The sequence below is a fragment of the Enhydra lutris genome, unplaced genomic scaffold (assembly GCF_002288905.1).
Source record: "Enhydra lutris kenyoni isolate GAN:26980312 unplaced genomic scaffold, ASM228890v2 scaffoldscaffold4, whole genome shotgun sequence".
NCBI lineage: Eukaryota > Metazoa > Chordata > Mammalia > Carnivora > Mustelidae > Enhydra > Enhydra lutris.
The window spans coordinates 52,368,320-52,388,077 of record NW_019154088.1 but is presented as its reverse complement, the minus strand read 5'-3'; positions in this window follow the sequence as shown (position 1 = coordinate 52,388,077).

The following is a 19,758-nucleotide window of genomic DNA, read 5'->3' as shown; positions in this document are numbered from 1 at the left end:
GTTAACCATTTTAAAGTTTACAGTACATTGGCATTTAATTCACAATGTTGTGTATGCACCACTTATACCAAGTTCCAAAACCTTTTCATCATCCTGAAAGGAAAGTCCATACGCATTAAGTAATACTTCCCATCCCCCTTCCTTCCCTGACTCCTAGCGACTGCTAATCTACCTTCTATCTCTATGGATTTACCTATTCTGGATACTTCATATAAATGGAATCATGAAATGTTTGTCCTTTTGTGTCTGGCTTCTTTCACTTAGTATAATGTTTTCATGATTCATACATATTGTAGCATGTCAGTATTTCGTTCCAGTTTATGGCTCAGTAATATTCCATCATGTGGATATACCATGTTTGTTTATCCATTCATCGGTTGATGGACATTTGGGTGGTTTCCACTTTGGGCTAGTGTGAATTATGAATGAATATTCACAAACAAATGTGCAGTAATCTTACACACATACACACATGCACACACATGTACATCTGATCATGACCTCACTATCTTAAGAGAAGATGGAGGGGAAAATTGGGAAGGTCAAAGAGATCTGAGGTTAAAGAACCTATCAATACTAGTGGTGAGCAGAAGTCAATCAAAGAAGGTGGGCGGCATTATGAAAATAAACCTTTCATTTCTAAACCATCCTGTGAAGCTTGCAGGAGTCTGGTCATCTTGGAGCTGTTGGGCCCCCACTTTGCAAGGAGGTGGGAGGGGAGAAAATTAGTCCTGCCTGAGCCAGGATCTTCCAGTCAATGTCACCATGAGCTGCTATGTCACAGATCAGCTGGGATTTCCCTTCTCACTCTCCACGGCTCTTACCAAGCAAATAAAATAACCAACCAACAGAGTAAGGTCAAACATTGGTCTTTAATCAGATTCTGGTTTCTGCTTTCAGACCTGTCAAAATACCTATAAAGTACATGGAAATAAATAATGGAGAGAGACCTCTGCTTCAGTGCATTTTTAGAGGCAAATTCACCTAGTGTTCTAACTGTATGCCAATGTGATAAACACTTTTATGCTAATATTAAGCCAGATGAGTTGCAGGCATTTTGTTCAGTAGAAAGCATCATTTTTCAACTCTTATCACTAGGTAAACTAGATTTTGACTCTCTAGTTTGCTTGCTCCAAAGGCACACTGCCCCCCAAATCCAACTAACATAATTTTCACTCCAGCGTGACCCTTCAGGTGGTAAGGGCTAGATAGGTAGGCCCTAGGTAAGGACTGGGCTGGGGTTCCTGCAAAACCAAAAATGCTCCATTTTACCAAGAGAAAAGCCACCAAAAATAAACCATAAGGACATGAACTAGAGGAAGCAAGTATTTTCTTGCTAAAAGTTCTTTAGAAATCCTTAATGTCAATCCCCTTCTTTAACAAATCAGGAGATCCCACTTGTTTCTGCAACTGAGCCTTGGTTTCCTGATCTCCTTCAGATCCCACTTGTCAGCATCGGCTCTCTGAACAGTGGGTAAAAGCCTGCAGTGAATGCCAGAGGCAGCTTTCCAGCTAGGTCCAGTGGTAAAATCAGAGAAATGTGTTTTCCACTTACTCCTACTTCTTTTTTTTTTTTTTTTTTTTTTTATTCTTTCCTCTCATGCCACCACTCCCTAGCTACTCAGCATCTATACCCGGGTTTCCCATCTCTGTCTACTCTCTCAAACACTACCTTAGAACCCAAATTTCTCCTTTCTTTCCTTCTCCTCCTTCTCTCCATGTTATTGACTGTTTACTTTGATGATCTGTTCAATGCAATGGACTTCTTTCAGAAAGAAAAAAGAAATGCAGGCATGCACACAATTTAGCATTCATGGGGAGATAGAGAGGAGAAGGGAGTTGGGGGAAATCGGAGGGGGAGATGAACCATGAGAGACTGTGGACTCTGAGAAACTAACTGAGGGTTTTGGAGGGAAGGGAGGTGGAGGTTGGGTAAGCCTGGTGGTGGGTATTGTGGAGGGCACATATTGCATGGAGCACTGGGTGTGGTGCATAAACAATGAATTCTGGAACACTGAAAAGAAATTTAAAAAATAAATAAAAATTTAAAAAAAAAAAGAAACAATTTGAGAGAGTTCTCAGACTTCCTAAAACCTGATCCACCTATCCCAATTTTAGAACTCTTCTTACTTTCTGCCTTTCTCCCACTAAGCAATCGGAAGAAAGCAGTCAGAAAACTTAAACTTTACACTGAAAAGGACTGCCCAAACCGGGTCCCTCCCAAAGCAGAGCCTGAGACAGAGCTTTGAAAGCCAGCACTTGACTGGAAAGCGTGACCCCAGGGACCACCTGGGAGAGGAGTAAAGGCTGCGTTATGGAGTCTGCCAGCCTGAAAGGGAGGTGGGGGAACATAAACTGCCTTGGATGGTGCCACCTGCAAGCCCAGCAAATATCTGAGGAATCCCAAGCTGAGCCCGAGGGTGAATGTTGAGGGATGAAAGGGGTGGGCCTGCGGTGAGGCAGGGCTTCACCTCAGGCTCACTGCACCTGCCCAAAGCTGGTCTGAGCACTCTCTCTCAACCAGTCCCCACAGCAGTAGCCAGAACACGACACAGGTGAGGCTAGGAGGATCGAAAGCAATGCTTAATAGGTATGTGACGTAGGGGTTTTAGACATTGTCTAAATCCCTTTCCTCATTTACCTGATACACTAAGACACTTATCTCTTAGTGACTGGTAAAAATTCTGGTTGCCCAGAGGCTTCCTGAAACAATCTGAATATTCAAAAGTTTAACTAAATTAGTTCAATATACTAAGGCAGTGGCCTTTAAAGTGTGGTTCCCAAGAGGCAGCATCGGTGCCCTAGGAGCGTGTTACAAATGCAGATTGTCAGGATGTGTCTCAGGCCTCATCAATTGGAAACTCTAGAGGGGGGTCCCATAATCTGCTTTAACAAGCTCTTCAGGTGATTCTGACACAGGTTAAAATTTAAAAATCACCCTACTAAAAGATGTCTATATCTAGTTCACGGAATAGTATGCAACCATGGACACTGTGCTTACAGATGGGTATTTAATGACAGGGAAAAGTGTGCCCAGTACACTGGGGGTGCTGTAAGCACTGGTCAAATGAGTAATAGCTAACACACAGAATGCTTATGATCTGCCAGCCTCTATTTGAGAGCTTTACATATATTAATTCATTAAATTCTCAGACCAATGCTATAAGGTAGTGCATATATATATATATATATATATATATTATATATAATATATAATATTATCCCAATTTTATAGATGAAGAAACTTCATGAAGAGGTTAAGGGACATGTTTAAAATCATATGGCTATTAAGAAGTAGAGGTGAAATTCACATCCAAGATCCAGAGTTCCTCCTCTTAACCATTATGGATGGATGGATGGATTGATGGACAGATGCGTGGGTGGGTGGATGAATGGGTAGATGGATGGATGTTGATTCTCCTTGGCATTTATTTTAACATTTTCTCTATAAAACCATACTAGAACTGGGTGGGCCTTTTATGTCAGAGGTGTTTCATAGATATAGCAGCCCCCCCACTATCCATGGGGGGATACATTCCAAGATGCCTAATGAATGGCTAAAACAGTGGATGTTACTGAACCCTATATATACTTTTTTCTACACATAATACCTATGATAGGGTTTAATTTATAAATTAGGCACAGTATAAGATTAATAATAACTAATAATAAAATAGAACAATTATAACAATATACCATAATAAAAGTTATGTGAATGCAGTCTCTCAAAATATCTTAATTGTACACACTTACCCTTCTCCTTGTGATGCTGTGAGATGATAAAATGCCTCCATGATGAGATGGAGTGAGGAGAATGGCATAGGTATTGTGATGTAGCTTCAGGCTACTACTGACCTGAAGCTTTGTCAAAAGGAGGATCATGGGGCGCCTGGGTGGCTCAGTGCGTTAAGCCGCTGCCTTCGGCTCAGGTCACGATCTCAGGGTCCTGGGATCGAGTCCCGCGTCGGGCTCTCTGCTCAGCAGGGAGCCTGCTTCCCTCTCTCTCTCTCTCTCTCTCTGCCTGCCTCTCCATCTACTTGTGATCTCTCTCTGTCAAAAAAAAAAAAAAAATCTTTAAAAAAAAAAAAAAAAAGGAGGATCGTGTTTCCAGACGACGACTGACTGTGGGTAGCTGAGACCACAGAAAGTAAGCCACAAACAAGGAGGGACCATTGTACATAAAACCGTGCAGTCACTAGTTTTATCTGCAGTCACAGATGCAGCTCTTTGGAAGCCAATCATTTCCCCCCATGAGGTGAATCTCATTTTCCAGATATCAATTAATAACTGATCTTCCCTGGTGCTATAAGAATCCCTTGTCTTTCAAAAGCAGCATTTTATTCACAGAGAACAATGGTTTTTTATGGCATAACCATGCCATTAGCCAAGCCTGAGGGGCAGTTTCAACCCTCATTTTAATAATGGAAATGCATTAATGTTGTGCGCTAACAAGTGCAGAGTCTGTCTGGGGAAGTCTATTCTATTTCTTGTTATTCTCTTTCTTTCATTCTTTCCAAATCATTCTTTCTTTCCTTCTTTCCTTCCTTCCTTCCTTCTCTTCTTCCATTCTTCCTTCCTTCCCTTCCTACTTCGTTCCCTCCCTGTGAAGGTAATTCCTGGTAGGAAAAACGAATTCAAGTTTAGATAATGTGGTTGGTTTTTATAAGGGATTTATTACACTCAATACAATGCCTTTTACTTTGGCAAACTTCTTTGTACTTTCAAAGTATGACTTTACTGTTTATTTTCCCATTTGAGCCTAGTGAAAATCTCACAAAATAAAACCAAATAGATCATTATTTTGCAGATTAGAAGACCGGAGTTGCCATTCTACACCTTCTGCCCAAACAAAAAAAAAAAAAAAGAGAGAGAGAGAGAAGAAAAGAGAAAAGAGAAAGAAAAAAGGAATTCCATTGCTCTACTCCTTTTGTCCAAAAAGGAGAGGGAAAAACTCAGCCCAGAGGTGTCCTCAAGCCCACTGCTTTGTGGTCTGTCCTTGGGCATCATGTAAACATACTGTAACAGCACCACTGCCCAGAGGAGATCTGTCCAACCAAGCCAGGAGAACAGGAAGGTGAGAGGCTGGTGTCCATTCAGGAGTGGAGCCTGTCCTTTTCCCCTTGTCCACCACCTGGCTGCATTATCCTGGGTTTATTTCTTGCTGAAAAGCCTTGAGCAGATACACTAAGATGCTAAGCATACAGGGGCAGAACCAGCAGCAGACAGTAATCTATCTCCACTGTCATCCTTTGGGCGACCACTTATAACTGTGAGGCCTCCAGTCGCATGTCCAGGGAACTCCCAAGGGAGGCTTCCTTCAGAGTAGGGCAAGGACCCATGCAAGGACAAATTGGACCTACCACCAATTTGTTTAGAGACAGGACTGTTTGTCCATTTGATTCCCTCAACAAATATTTATTCAGTACTTGCATGGGCCAGACACTATGCTAGGTGCTTGGGATACACCAGGGAACAAAACAAGGATTTCTAAGGTGTAGGAGCTCACATTCCAGAAGGGGGACACACCATAAACATGATCAATAAGCAAAGTGCATGGTATTTTGGATGATGATAAGGGACGTGGCAAGTAAAAGTGAAGCACAGAGTGAGACGGGAAGTACAGTGGCAGGGGTGTGAGCAGGTCACAGGCCATGTGGGCAGTCAGAAAAGGCCTCATTGATATGAAGAGCTTGAAACACAGACTGGTGGAGCAGAGGGAATGTGGGCCATGCTGCTATCTGTGGGGACAGTTCCAGGCAGACAGAACAGCTTGGATCAGAACCATGTTCCCCTAACATCTGGTACAGAGCCTCTGAGACCTCACCCAGCGGAATAAGTATAGGGAAGGGAAGTGGAACAAATGGGCGTTTTATAGAAAATCTATTACAGAGACATTATAATCCAGGCCTCCCAGCTGTAATGATGCAGGCACTCAGTGGTAACCCCTATAATTCACCGGGAAAGGTTGAACAACCAGCTCTCCAGGAAGGTCTGGGATGGGTGTCAATCTCCATGGTGTACACACTTGCCTCATGGCTCATTTCAAACTACCAAAATGAGATCACTGAACTTGGATTTGGAGCTGGCTCCAACACACTGATTCTCATCCTCTTCTAGGGGAAGAGGCCAAAAAATGACCCCAAGTGTTTCAGGATTTCTCATCACCACCCCTTCCTTAATATTGTTGTATTCTGAGCTGGTATCTTCTTCTATCTTCTGCCTTCACATCCAGCATCAAAATCAAATCAAGAACATCTCTTTTCCTTTCTGCTCTATAGGGAAATTTCTGGAGAAAGGCCTAAATGGAGAAAGAAAAACCCAGGGAGATGGAGATGCAGAATAAGGAGTTGAGAGGCAAATGCTGAGATGAGGAAAAAGGAAAACCTAGCCCTCAACACACAGTTCAACTAGGTGAAATATCAAGAACTTATCTCGATACACAGATTTCACGCTCAAATTAGTTCATTCTTACCTTGGATGGCAGTAACAGGCCACCCTTTAATGGCTTGAAAGTGCTGGGGACTACCTGGGGTGGCAGGGGGTGGGGGGACGGAGTCATGAATCAGAAAGGGTAGCCCTAATGGTGGGCTGCTCAGAACAGGCCTCTGGGTAAAGAGATAAGGAGAAGAGAGAACAAGGGAGGTCAGGGAAGGTGAGGAAGAAATATGACCCCAAAAAATCATTAGGAGGGAAAAGTTGCCTCCAAATGAACTTGGAAAAGACTGTATATTCTGAAGTCAAATATAGCTGGTTTTATTTCTATCTACTAGCTACTGCTCTTAGGAAAAGTTACTCAACCGCTTTCAATCTTAGCTTCCTTAATCATAAAATGGCTAGAGAAAAACCTATCTTGATAGGTTATTTTTAAGATTAAAGGAGAAAATGCCCCTTCAGGGGCCTATAATAATACCTAAATAAAGCAGTTTCTCCATAATTTCTACTATTAATAATTTGAATTTATTGTTGTAATTTATAATATTAAAAATAAGCAAGCTTGCCCTGGGCTGCATTCCAGATGGAATTTGCAAGTAACCACAAGAAGTCACAAACCACCACTCGCAGTATATTTCATGGGTTTAGCCAACAAAAATTGATCGAACATCTGTTAATTACCAGGCTCTGGGGAAATAGTGCATGCGCTTAAGAAGTGACCAGTAGAGAGAGTGAGGGAGACATGTACACAGAGAGGGAGTTGCCGGGTGAGGAGTGGGTAAGCAGGGGGAAGGGGAGTTGCAGAGCGGCAAAGAGGATTCACTGCCTGAGAGAATCAGGGAAGGCTTGACAGAGGAGGCAAGGCTTGACCTCAGTGTCTGAGGGAGCTGGTTTTGGAGAAAAAGACAGAGAGCAGAAAGGGTATTTTAGTGAGCTCAGTCTGTGAAGAGTTAGAGTTGGGGAAATGTCATGGTATATATAATGTGGGAGATGGAATGACTTTCAGTTTGACTAGGGGCATTTGTATCAGAAGAGGTAAGAACTTACACTGGAGGACAGAGCCAGGCTGTGACGGCCTTGCACAGCATGGTAAGAGTTTGGAAATGTGGTGCTAGCACAAATCTTTCAGCCAATGAATAACAAAATCAGGTTTACGTTGTCACTCTAAAAGGAGCCTGAAGTAAGGAAAGCCTTGAGGTAGGATGACCAGAAAGGAAGCCACTGTAATAATCCAGAAAAGAGACTTGCGAGGATCCTAATAAAGAGAAGACGGTGGCAATAGGAAGTGGGATTGGATTTAGAAAAGATTTCAGTAATAGAATTGAAAAGATCTGGAGACCAATAGGGGCAATATGGGAAAGGGATGAGTTCCAGATAGGGATGAGTTCCAGATTATAACTCAAAAGACTAGATGCTGACTTCACTGCTAAAGAAGCAGAGGACCCAGTTATAAAGGGAAGCTGAATCCAACTTGAGTTTGAGATGACTGTGGGGCACGGGGATGAGACGTCTGGCAAAGGGCTGGAAAGTGGATCAAGTTGGATGCAAATTTGGGAATCATTAACATGTGAAATGTAGTTGATATAATAGCAATTTCTAAGGTCATAAAAGGGAAAAAATTATAAATTGGAAAGGGACCAACGATTAGGAACACCATATAACCCAGATTGCCTAGGACAGTCCTGGTTTACACCTGTTGTCCTAATACAATTATCCATAGCAACTTGTTTAATTTCAAAAAGTATCCCAGTTTAAACAATGAATTTACAGTCCCCCTAACCAATAACCCAACTCTGGGGACCATCAAACAAGAGTAAAGGAGACAAAGAGGAATATCAGGAAGTAGAGGGACACCAAAAAAGAGGGCATCTTTAACCATATAGGGAATAGCCCCCTAATTAAATGTGTAAATTTCATGCTATCAAATAAAACACAATGAATTTTTTTATTGGAACTTGATCATTTAAACTAATGTCACCTATTAAAAAAATAAATGTAAGAAACAAGCCAAGAAAATTCCCAAATAAAAGCAAAAAGAACAAGGACTTTACCATGATTTAAATTGATTATAAAGCTACAACAATAAAAGAGTTTGATGAATTAACTGAGAGAAACATCACTGAAACAGAATAAAGGGTATAGAACCAAACACATATGGGAGTCTAATACATGATAGAAGTTACTTTCTCATAGAAGCTGCTAAGATATATTAATCATTAAATGATGGTGGGACAGCTGGTCAACCATCTGGGAGAAAATAGACTAGATTTTTATACTTTATTCCCATTCCAAATGGATAAAACATTAAACATTTTAAAAATAAACCACAAATGTGGGGTGCCTGGGTGGCTCAATGGGTTAAGCCTCTGCCTTCAGCTCAGGTCATGATCTCAGGGTCCTAGGATCAAGCCCCGCATCGGGTTCTTTGCTCAGCAGGGAACCTGCTTCCTTCTCTCTCTCTGCCTACTTGTGATCTCTCTCTCTCTGTCAAATAAATAATCTTTAAAAAAAATAAATAAACCACAAATATACCAAAAGAAAGCATGGATGCTTCTTAAAAAACGTCATCTTGAAGCTGATGATAGGGTTAAAATGGCATTTAAAACCACAACATGAAACATCAAACACATAAAGAATAAATGATATATTAATCTCAATGAAAATTAACATTTTCTGCTGGACAAAGAACATGAATAAAGCCAAAAGTCAAATAGCAACATGGAATATTTGCAACATATATGAGACCAAACTTGACCTTTTATGAATCAGTGAATAAAAGACCAACAACCCCATTTTTAAGTGAATGAAAGATATGAAAAAAAACATAAAAATTTCTGCTATGCAAAGGAAAAGATGCTTAACCTCATTCATAATTTTAATTACTTCCACCTCAGGTTGGTAAAAAAAAAAAAATTAGTAACAGCTTTATTGAGATGTAATTCACATACCATAAAATCCCCCATTAAAATGTATAATTCAGTGGTTTTTTAGTATGATCACAGAGTTGTGAAATGATCATAGCATATCTTTCTGAGCCTCAATAAGTCTGGGGGTGATTATGATCCTGTCCTCATGAAGCTGTTATAAGAGGTGATCAGGAATATGCTTGTAGAGGGCTTGGCACAGTACTTAGTCAATAGGAAGCCCCTGAGATAGCAGGAGCAGTTATGGTTACTACCTAGGGTCAGGCAGTGAATCAAGAGTGAAGCTCACGGTGGCATGACATCCACCTCCCCAGAAGGGCTTGTCTCCCTTCCTCTGCCATATAGATACTTCTGGGCAGTCACGTAAGGAAGAGAAGCAATGACTGCAATTGTTTAAAAAGCCCTGAGATGGCTAATAATTGAGTCAACCACAATTCCTCCCAACAGCTAAGCCAGTGAGTCTCAAGTTAAGATTGAACACCATTTGATACACTTTTAGGAGTATTATCCTACGTGTACATTTTCACAGATATTCAAAGAAATACTGATTTCTCAATCAGTATCAAAATAAATGTTTTGGGGGTATCTTCATGGCTCAGTTGGTTAAGTATCCAACTCTTGATTTTGGCTCAGGATATGATCTCAGGGTCATGAGATCAAGCCTTGCGTCATTTGAGTTGAAACACTGTCCTGATTATGGCATGGAATGGATATCCTTCTCTAAAGGTTTGTTCATGCTACTTGGTTCTACTGGGAATAAGAGTTACATAATTATGATATTATAAATGTTGTTCAAGGCCTTTCAACTTTTAGAATCTACCTACAGACAAAGCAGAAGGCTTGACTGCAGTTATCCAACAGAATATACTTGCAACTAACAAATGTAAATCTTGACAATGTGAAAGTAGTATAATGACTGGCTAAAGCTAGGAGGGAGCTAGGGTGATGTAAGTGAAGGAAACTCTTTATGTGGACAATGTTCCATTCGTCTCTTTTTATGCAGTAGGGAATTAATACATACTGCCTAAAGTTAATGACTATAGAAATAAATGTATATGTGTGTATATAAATATGTATGTATTTTTTCAATGATGGTGGTTGCCAAAATGATTTAAAAGGGGAGATGTACCAACTGTGGTATTTCTTCCACCTACCCACTTCTCCCACTCATGAGTAGAGAAATCATATAATTTATCATCCAAATAGGACAGTTAGGAGAGTGAAAGTGGGCACTAAAAATAATTAACAATCATTAATCCATCAACAACATAAACCAGGACTGTCTGGGAAAGCCAAAACATATGGTCATTCTACTCATAAATCTATGGAACTTCTTCCATGAGGCCAGCTCAGGGTACAAAAAGGGAAATTACTTTTAAAGCTCACCAAGTTCTTTATTATCTGGCTGGCAAACACAACGAGGATGGATGGGAGTAAAATATGGAAAGACAAATACAGTCAAATTTAAACGGGTATTCAAATTGTTCTAATGTACACCTTCTCTAATCCCACATGTAGGCAAGGGGATTTGCATTTGAATTCTCTGCTTTTCTAATCAATGTAACGAATCTTCCCTTCTCTAAGCACAAAAGCAGAAATAACCTCTCACTGGTGTGCCTGATTATTATGATTCTGTGATGTCCTTTAAATTCGGGGGCTAGTTATAGATCCATACAGAACAAACCAAAATAATACATTCAGCAAAAATAGTAGCAGTTGCTATATTTTCAAGTGATTTTCTACATCAGGATGCTTCCAGTTTGCATGAATCACAAAGTTGAATGAACAAAATAACAAGTCTGTCTAGACTTAGAATGGATAATCCATGGGACCATAATACATCAGTGAGTGGGAAGCTTATCAGCATCCTTCCTGACCTGGGGACTGCTGGAAAACCTGCTTATTTTCAGCTTTCTAGATGTGGTAACTGTGCCTACAAAACACATTCTCAAATTCCACACTGAGCTGGACTTGAGGTTGGCTCTAACTAGCTGTAGCCCGTGGAGCAGAGAGTGATGCCAGTGATGTCAGGACCAACATGGGAGCCAGACCCTTTTCACCCCCTAGGGCCACAAGGAGGCCTGTGGTCCACTGGTCTGAACAGAAACTCTTTAGTCTTTAATACACTTCTCTTGGTCTTAAAGAGATTCTAGTGCATGGGAAAGCAACAGAGAAGCAGAGAACGTCTTTATGTTTGCTTGTCCATTTGCTTGTTTGGCGGTGGGTAGTAGACTTTTCTCCATATTGGAAGACTCATGTCAAAGAGGTAATCAGATATTTTCTGGATGATTCCTTATTGCTAACAAACTTAAAACTTGTGGGTTTTTAAGAATAAGTTCCTTTCTCTACAACCTCTTCTTACTCTCTTTTTTGAATGATAGCACCAAAAATCCTCGGCTCCCTAGGGAACCGTTTTGTTTTTTATGCTTGAAGAATCCCATCTATGGAGGATAACAAGGATAACTGGCTATTAAACCCCCATCATCCATCCAAGAAGATGTCCTCCCATGTGCTAAATGCTTTGTGCACCCTCGAATATATAAGCAGTGCTTGTAGAAAAGAATGCTGTCTCCTTCACCAAGGAGACCATGACTCCACTGGAAAGTCAAGGCTGTTAGTTGACATTTATCCTAGGCCCCCAACTGATAAAAACAAACCAATGGCATGCTTCCAGAGCAATCCTAACTAAAAATCTATGGGATGCAGTATGGATCATTTAAAACAGTATTATATGGATTGCACAATTAAACGGTCAACTAATCTTCAACAAAACAGAAAAGAATATCCAATGGGAAAAAGACAAGCTCTTCAACAAATGCTGTCAAGAAAACTGGCCAGCGACATGCCATAGAATAAAACTGGACCACCTTCTTACACCCTATACAAAAATACATTTAAAAGGGATGAAAGACCTAAATGTGAGACAAGAAGCTAAGAAAATCCTAAAGGAGAACATAGGCAGCAGCCTCCTTCACATTGGAAGTAGCAGCTTCTTGCTGGACACATCTCTGGAGGAAAGGGAGACAAGAGCAAAAATGAACAATTGGGATTTCATCAAGATAAAAAGCTTTCTGCACAGCAAAGAAAACAATCAACAAAACTAAAAGGCACCCAGCTGAATGGGAGAAGATACTTGCAAATGACATATTGGATAAGGTGCTAGTATCCAAGATCTATAAAGAGCTCATCAAACTCAACATCCAAAAAACAAATAGTCCAGTTAAGAAATGGGCAGGAGACATGAATAGACACTTCTCTACAGGAGACATCCAGATGGCTGACAGACACACGGAAAGATGCTCAGCAACACTCAGCATCAGGGGAATACAGATCAAAACCACAATGAAATGTCACCTCACACCTGTCAGAATGACTAAAATTAACAAGTCAGGAAACAATAGATGTTGGCGAGCATGTGGAGAAAGGGGAACCCTCTTACACTGTTGGTGGGAATGCAAACTGGTGCAACCACTCTGGAAAACAGGGTGGAGGTTCCTCAAAAAGTGAAAAATAGAGCTACCCTATGACCCAGCAATCATGCCCAAAGAATACAAAAAACACTGATTCAAGAGGCACATGTGCCCCAAAGTTTTCAGCAGCAATATCAACACTAGCCAAGCTATGGAGAGAGCCCAAATGTCCATCAACTGATGAATGGATAAGGAAGACGTGGTGTGTATGTATGTGTATACACACACACACATACACACACACACACACACGGAGGGGGATATTATTCAGCCATCAAAAAGAATGAAATCTTGCCATTTGTAATGATGTGGATGGAGCTAAGGTTTATTATGCCAAGCAAAATAAGTCAGTCAGAGAAAGAACTGCCATATGATTTCACTCATATGTGGAATTTAAGAAACAAAACAGATGAACACATAGGGGAACAGGGGAAAAAAGAGAAGGAGGTAAACCATAAGACTTAACTACAGGGAACAAACTGAAGGTTGCTGGAAAGGAAGTAGGTGGGGGAATGGGCTAGATGGGTGATGGGCATTAAGGAGGACACTTGTAATGACCACTGGGTGTTATACGTAAATGATGAATCACTAAATTCTACTCCTGAAACCAATATTATACTATATGTTAACTATAGAATTTAAATAAAAACTTGAAACCAAAAACAAAACAAAAAACAGTATTATATGTGTTCACAGAACATTAGTCCTCCAAGATGCTTCCATGGCCATATACATTTAGGAAATTCTGCTCACCACAGCGACCTCTCAAAGATTCATCATATAGGTCACGTAGGTCACATCATATAGGAAATGCTCTTAGAAATCCTACCATTCAGGGGCTCCTGGTGGCTCAGGCGGTCGAGCATCTGCCTTCTGCTTGGTTCATGATCTCAAGGTCCTGGGATCGAGCCCTGCATGAAGCCCTGCATCAGGCTGCCTGCTCCGCAGAGGGTCTGCTTCTCCCTTTCCCTCTGTCCCTCCCCACCAGTATGAGCTAGTGCTTGCTCTCTCTCTCTTTCAGATAAATAAAATCTTAAAAAAAAAAAAAAAGAAAGAAAGAAATCCTACTATCCAAATAAAGCTGTGGTTAAACTAGGATTTCTCAAACTTATTCTACCACTGAACACTGGTTTTATGTATCACCTATCAATTTCCCAGAAGACATCTAGGAAAGTGTTCTAAGAGCGAGAGAAAAAGGAGAGGGAGAGAGAAGGTATACAGAAGGAAATATGAGAAACATTTTTTTGATGACAAAGACTCATACAATGATACCGTTCTGGGACTTAGAAACAGGTGTCCTGCTAGAACCAGTTTTAAAATGTGTCTCTTTGCGCTGACACAGCTGCAATCCAGGCAAACAGCTTTGCCAATGGTGCCAGCTGGATCTTGGCCCCCAAATGCACCCCCTAAACCAAACACTGTGCAGGGTACAACCTGCACCACTATACATAAAGGCCCTACATGACCCTATACCAATCTGTGACACATTCTCTGTCCTTTCCATCACCAAAAACATGGGAGACTAAGAGCCCACCCCACTGAAACCCTAACTCCTGCCCAGACTGCAATACTTCTGTTAGAACATCAAGTCTTACTTGAGCATAAAGGAAAATCTAGGCTTAGCCTGGGTCTGCTGTGAACATGACAGTTTTCCAGACTAAAGTACCCAAGGCAAATGAGTTTTGGTTAAATAGCTCTTCACATCCACCCCAGGTACGTCCTTTGCTTTTCTTGGGGCATTTGTTTATCAAAATAACACACTCTCTCTCTCTCTCTCTCTCTCTCTTGAAATAGGTGTTCCATCCAAGCACCCTGGGATACTGATGGCTTAACATGCCACACAGCCCCCCCCCCCCCCCCCCACAGCACAGAATTCTAGCTCGGGACCTAGAAAGCGAGCTTGGCCTTGGCTGCGCAATCTCCACCCATCAGGAGTATCGTTCTTAGTGCGTGAAACATGCTGCTTGAAGGTGGCCGCCCATCCCCTCTCCCAGCTGCTCGCCTCTCCATGACCCCTACCTCCGCAGTTTAGGATTGGGCCCAAAGACCACAGGGAGGAAAAGGGTTAGAGAGTGAAAAGAAACAGGGCATATGGAATTCGTCCAGAACTCCCCAGATGCAGTTACAGTCTCAGAGCTCTCACGCTCACTCCTGCTGTCTCACCTGCAGGAGTAAAAACAGAGGTTGTCCTTTCACTAGAACATCTGGCACGACAATTTCATACCCTGAGGTTTCCTGGAAACACTCTCTGGGAGGAGTCCGAACCTTCACTCTTGAAACTGGCCCAGGCCTGAAACGTTGTGAGCCGTAATCTCAGCCCACGTCACGTTCTCTCCCTTGTTTCCTTTGCAAAACATCATTGCAATCAGTCCCGCTGTTTTTTAATAAGAGGTGCTGGCTCTAAGCCCAGAGGTGGCTGCACAGGTCTTGTCCTGCCAGGGGGTGGAAACAGTTTCGACCTGCCACAAACCAACCCCCCCCCCCCACCGGCCTCCACATCTCTGGGTGGTTCCCAGCATGCAGCACGCCCAGCTTCCGCGATGAGGTCAGAGTGCAGCACGCCACGGAGCAGGCTGGGTATGCCCTGGGCTCCCACCCTGGTCCCAGTCACATAGTGACCCATATGGCTGGTATTACAAGGTGAAAAGGCCCTTTGGCCCCTGAATTCCCACAGGGAAGCCACGGAGCCCCTTTGAGTTTTAAAAGACCGGATCAAATGAAGAATGACAACAGGGAGGCTCCAGAAGGGGCCCTCCAGCCTCTCCCTCCTCTCATAGAAATTGGCTCTTCCTCTCCTTTCTGTTCTTGCCTTGACTCTTTTGTCACCCCAGCTGTTCTTCTGCAGAACTTCTCTTTGTCATCATCTTTGGAGTCTGGCTGTCCGTCCTTCAAATAGCAGCTTAAATGTCAGCTCCTCCAAGAAGCCTTTCCTGACCTCCCAGGTTAAAGTGACCACCTAGAAACTCTACCACATCAGCTTATTTTAATTCTCTGCACGGCACTATAACAGAGTTTGTAGAAGGGGCACAGGGGTGTGGCCTGTCTTGTTCACCTGGAATAAGCACCTGGCACACAGTAGGTGCTAAATAAATATTTGTTGAAAACATGGATTTTGTGTACTGGCCCCAAGACTTACTGATTGTGTGACCTTGGGAAGATTACTTAACCTTTTTGTGCCTTGGTTTCTTACTTCAAAAACAGGGATAATCATAGTGCCCAGTATAATAATCTGGGATTATTAAAGGATTATGCAACGTAATCCTTGTATGGTCCTTAGCAGAGTGCCTGGCACAGAGCGGACACGAACACTCAGGACACGATAGCTATGATCATTATCAACATGTTGGCCCATTAGCTCTCTGGTTACTTCCCAATATTCTTAGCCTCTGAAAGAATGCAGACAGGCCCAGACCACAGAGAAGGGCAGCATAGGGGTACACTGTAAGGAAGCGTGCTGGAGCAGAAAAGGTCACAGAAGAGTGCATGGAAACAGGCCAGGAAAGGACCACCTTCTATTTCCCAAATAAGAACTACTCCTTGCAGAAGGGCTCTTTCCTTCCCCTTCCTCTTTGCCTCCTGTCCTTGCCAATTCCACAGACCTGAGCTGGGCCCTACACTGGTTACCAAGCAGCAGGGGCCAGAGGTCAAAGTGATGCTCTATAGACCGGGCAGCTTAATGCTCCAGCCTCAGGCTGTTTCATGAACTTGCCTGAGGCTAAGGGACAAGGGACAGTTTCCTCTGAGCTGTGCCATGTAAAAATAAAGCAAGCAAAAACATCTGATAAGTCACATTAATCTCCAATTTGACAAGAAGAGGAGTGAAGTCAGTCTCCTTTGGTTGGGACCCCAGTTCAGGATGGGCTCAAACCTATGACACCACTAACATTCTATGTGCTAGAGAAATAAAGCCACTGTACACTGGGATTTGGCATTGCCTGGCCTAATCCGGCCACACAAAAGGAATGGAGACACCAATTTTCTCAAGGAAAAGGGACTATGTACTCTTGGTCTGCACCATGGAGTATCTCCATCACACCCTCTCCCCACTGTAGCCCAGCTCTTGGCACTGCAAGCACCTCACCTTCGCAAACTAGCCAGCTGCTTTGAACCTCCCATCAGACCCAGCTGATGCACTTAGGCTGTGACCCACAAACATGGCCTGGAATTTCAATGAGGGGTCATTCCCATGGCCTGAGAACTAGAACCTTTATTACCACCAAGTCAAATGCTATGTCTCTGGTTCAATCCGATTTCCCCAAAGTGATTCTTACTTTGTTTACATCGTGCTGCTCTATCTCCCACCCTGGAGAAGATAAAACCCCAGGTGGACCAACATTGTCTACCTGCCAACAAAGGAGAGCAGAGAAGGCTCTGGCTCCCAGAAGTTCTTCCATCCTGGCCAGAACAACCAGTTATAGGACGCCACCCCTTCTACCTTCTAGATATTCCAGTTCAGGCAGGAAAAGACACAGAGGTCTCTCAGGTCTTATTTTGGTTTCCTCATAAGCCCAACACCATGATTTCAGTACAAGTGTTTATTTGGAAGTGATGAGAACTCACGGTGACAAAACTGGAAATTGAGACAGGGAAGGGAGGCAAGCCAGTTAAGGGGCATAAATGAGAAACTTCCAGCTGCAGATAGCTGGGGCTCTGACCCATTGAGACCTCTTAGAGACCCACGTCAGAACTCCTCACTGTGGGGTGAGGAGGCTGGAGGATTTGCCTACCAACTCCTGTCTCTTATTAGCTAAGGGTTGCTTCTGGGGGTTAATTCCCCAACCTGTGCCCAGAAAACACTGCCAGAGAATGTTTTCAGGCAGAGAGCCCAGGAAGACATTGGACCCTACAGGATCTGTCTGTTGGTGATGTTCAGGGTGAGTCAAAGGGATCTGAGCCTGGCCAGGCAAGTCCTGCTACATCAGGCTTTCTAGTGACCAGTAATGAGTTTCTTAAAAACCATGCCCCATGCATGGATAGAGGCATTTTAGAACATTTATTTCAGATTGGTCTTAACTTCCTAGAAATCCTTTCAAGAACCCTTAAATAGCCATGGTTATATAAATCAGCCTAGGATTTCTTTGAAAGATTCATGGGCAAGCAAAGCCTTCTCCACTAGTGGCCTGAGTTCTGCCCTCCCTGCAATTGTAGTATGAGCCCACAGAGTTCTGAGTAGACACTTTGCTTTGAACACTTTGGGAGGAGGTCAGATCTCACCAGTTTTCCATGGAGACCAAGCAGGAAAAGAGATAGAGTAGCCTGTTTTGCAAAGGTTTGAAGTTCAGATTGAAATCATAGCAGGGAGGCACACACCCTTTCCCTAAGTACAGGGTAAAGTGAGCTCAGGAACTGGTGAAATAAACTGGATCCTAATGAGAAAAAAAATAATCTCTCCTCCCAAGTGCCTCTCCACCCTCCCATCTGGACATGCCTGCTCTCACCAGCTCTAGGCAGGAACAGGCGTACTTCAAACAACAGAACCATATCAGGGATCATTTTCCTGGAATTTGGCCATGGAAAAATTCACCCAACTCCCATTTGATACTTTGATCCACGGAACCCCCACCCCACCCCACCCTACCCCCCAGGCACTCTGTAACCTCCATAGGGTCTTTGGATAATATCCTGCTTTAACTAAATACCACATTGATATTTGCCAACAAAGAAGAATTTTCCACAGGCACTGCTGCCTCTGTTACATTATCGAAGGGGACAGGTGATTTAGACGGGAAGGTTCCAAGACAGAAGGAAAAGTCTCCTTACTCCTGGGCCGCAGCCCAAGTTGAGGGCCAACCCTTTATGAAAGACATGCAAGAAGGTCAAGAATTTTTCTACGACCATTAAGTTGCCTAGAATAAGAATGCTTATAATCGTCTCACCCAGGTAATGGTGAAAGGGTCACAGGATGGACAGTTAGGAAGTCAAGAATCCTATGTTCTGGTTGACACTCTTCTAACTAGTTTTGTGGCTTCAGATGAATCAGTTAACTTATCTAGACATGTAAAATAATGAGTCAGTCAGGGGTAACACAGAGTTAGCTCCTACAACACTGTCCCTGCTCCTACAACAGAGGCTAGGAAACAAAATGCCCTCAACCCTAGGACAGTGCCATGCGTGTAACGAGCACTCCGTATTTACTTCTGCACCTCTAGCAGGCACTGCCAACCAGCTGCACAAGTTTTTCATACCGACAGTGAATGAAGAATCAGAGTTCTCAGCACAGGTCTCCAAACAGACACCACAAATCTATTGGCACTCACATGTGAAATGACATCTATTTGCCACACCTGGACAAACTAGGACTTTCCCAACAGTCACCTTTTTTAGTAAGGGAAATACTAAAAGGTAGACTATTTGTCACTCAGAAAGGATATATATATAAACACTCCTGAATCTTTCAGTCTAGTCTTCATAAGAATCTGGATTTTTATTCACCCTGACTAGAGCAAGAAATACACTGATCAGGGAAGACCCCATAAGATCAGACCATTTGGAGTCCTTGCAGGCAAATACACATTTTTATACCCTTGTGGAAGTCATTAAATTTCTAATCCCACCCATACGGAAGAAAACCAGCTCTGAGGCATATCCCCACACAAGCAAGTAGACACATTTAATCAGTGCTGACTCTAGAAGTGTCCAGTGTCTGGGATGTGGTTCATCGTCTGGAGGGGTCATACTTCCCCATCGACTTCACACAGGTGAAATATTATATTGGAGTGGGCTCCCCAGAGAAACAGAACCAATAGGAGATTAAACAGAAAGAGAGATTTATCGGGGCGCCTGGGTGGCTCAATCTGACTCTTGATCTCAGCTCAGGTCTTGATTTCAGGGTTGCGGGTTCAAGCCCCATGCTGTGCTCCATGCCCAGTGTGGCGCCTACTTAAAGGGGGAGGGAGGGAGAGAGAAAGAGAGAAAGGGAGAGAGAGATTTAT